Genomic DNA, 2233 nt, shown 5'->3' on the forward strand with positions numbered 1-2233 from the left:
CCTCACCCAGCTGAAATCAGCAGCAAAACTCTCAAGCAACATCAACAGTTTCAGGGTTGTGGTCAATGTATCTTTTTTTTCCCTTATCCCAAATCTGTTTTAAAGCACCATTTTTTTGGCCTGTAACTTCGGAGCCACTGTGGAATAAAGCCATCCCTGCTGCTCCTTAATAAGCGGTTGTATTTTGAGCGCTGCGCTGCTGCATCCCGATGCTGCTCCCATGCACGGGCTTTTAGCCTACAGGTACCAGCTGTTACGGTGCCGAACAGCTGCCAGCACCGTGCGGAGCCCGGTGCGTGCACAGGCACACGCACACGCACATGCACACGCTCCCGCCTGGCCTCCCCTCCCCACCCGCCTCTGCCGGCACAAACAACACAAAGAAACCTCGGCGCCTGCTCACCCGGGGGCCGCCGCTCTGGCCGCCCCGCACACCCAGCTCCCGCCGGCTGCCGGGCCCCGGGCCCAAGGAGCATCCCACTGCCTCCGGCTGGGCAGCTCCCGTACTTTCCCTACGAAACTCTGATTTTTTTATGAGAGTATCTATCTTTTCCGTTTTAAAATAATTCTGCTGTGTCCTTTGTTTTTATTGCAGATAATGCTCTTTTTCCATCAATACAATGGTTATTCTCTTATCAGATGAGGTTTCTCTCTCTCTCAATTCCCCTCTTCTTTTTCGGGGAGGGGGGAGGCTGATGCTGATAACTAACCCTTCGCAAAACACAGTTCCTGGCACAAACTGCCATGCAGCAAATGTGGGGCTCTGCGAGGAGGAGGGGGGGCGAGGAAGATGACACAACAAACATTAGACAGAGCAGCCGGTTCCAGACACAACATCTGCAGAATGAGGCCATTTTTCTGTAACTCTAATCTCATAATTCGTTGTTTGTGTGGTGTTGGTTACAGTAGCTGAAAGGGGGAATAACAGCAGGTCAATTTGGCACAGAATCGCGTTTGAATCTAAAATGAGGGACTTGCCCACCTTCTGACGAGCTGTTGAAATGTTGCCAGAAAAATGGAAAATAAGGGAAAAAGTGGCTTAGAAAGAAAAGAGAGGCCCCTTAAAATTATATGACGCCACTAGAAATACATATTTCTTAGAATACACATGGGTTCTTTGTGTTTGGTAAACACCAGGGCTATCGCCTTTTAATCGCGGCGGATGTTCATTTACTTTTGGCACTCCTGTGAAAGCAGACTGCTCGCTTCGCCTGTGTGGCTCGCCGCGCTCGGCCTCCAGCTCTCCCCGAACCAAGCGGTGTTGCAATACCTGCCTTCCAGGCGCTGGCACGGCTTTTTCTTCCTGTAAGAAAAATGCAAATCTTTTTTGCCCATCACACTGAAGGAAACCCAAGCCCAACCAGTGCCATTCTGTGAAAGGCGCATTGGTTAATGCTAGCAGCTGATTGCTAGACTTTTTTCTTCTAAACCGCAAAACCTAATATGTCAGCCTTAAATGAGCTAACAGCGAGGGAGTGTCCTTTTCGGTTTGCAGGCCACAGCACATCTGCTCTTTGCAGACACAGAATGAGCGAAATAGGTTTTTCTCCCCCCCCCCCCCCCCCCCGCAGCCTCCCATTTGTGCGCATTCATAAATATCCTGGTGAGAGCCTGCCTCTGTGGTCGCAGTGTGGGAAGCGGGGGGGGAGGTGGAGGGGTGAACAGAGAGCGACTCTCTGCCTGTGCGGGGGACACCCTTCCTCCCCTGCCCGCCACCTCCTCTTCCTCCCCCTCCCCTCGGTGCGCGACCTTGAGCTCGCGTTCGCAGGCTCCCTCGCTCCTCCTCTCCGCCTGCCTGGCTGCATCTGGCACCCTGGTGCAGCCGGGGGGCCTGAGCCTCCCCTCGGCGGCAGCCCTGCCTGGGTGCCCGGCTCGGCCCTGGGTGGCCGCTGCGCTCGCTCCCTGGCCTGGGTGTCCTGTGCGGCGCAGTGCAGCGCAGCGCTGCTGCTAAACAGCCCGATCCGTTTGCCCCTTCAAGCAGCGCATTAGGGAACAATAGGCGGCCTTGTGCTCGCTGGGACCGCGTGTCCCTGTCCTTGCAGCTGGCGCGTCCGCCCGTGCTAAGCTCCAGTGAGCAGGATCAGCTGCAACCCTCATTCCCCTTCACCGTCTTCAAGGGCTTGCCTGTCCACCGGGGCTGCTATCGGTTACACGAAACATTTGGTTTGCAACGGGCTGTTTGTGCTGCAAGGCGCAGGGCTGCTCCGGCAGCGGGCAGCGCGCCTCGGCGGAA

At 55.4% G+C, this 2233-nt stretch overlaps 1 long non-coding RNA gene across 1 annotated transcript; it reads right to left on the reverse strand.

The window, feature by feature from the left end:
• Nucleotides 1-662: 662 nt before the first annotated feature.
• Nucleotides 663-1894, reverse strand: LOC106494427 (uncharacterized). The gene is made up of 3 exons (XR_001294300.1): nt 1750-1894; nt 1175-1303; nt 663-909 (listed from the first exon to the last, which is right to left on the reverse strand). It is a non-coding gene; the product is annotated as an uncharacterized lncRNA (long non-coding RNA).
• Between the last annotated feature and the right edge of the window lie 339 nt (nt 1895-2233).

Source organism: Apteryx mantelli, chromosome 2, assembly GCF_036417845.1.
Source record: "Apteryx mantelli isolate bAptMan1 chromosome 2, bAptMan1.hap1, whole genome shotgun sequence".
Taxonomy (NCBI): Eukaryota; Metazoa; Chordata; class Aves; order Apterygiformes; family Apterygidae; genus Apteryx; species Apteryx mantelli.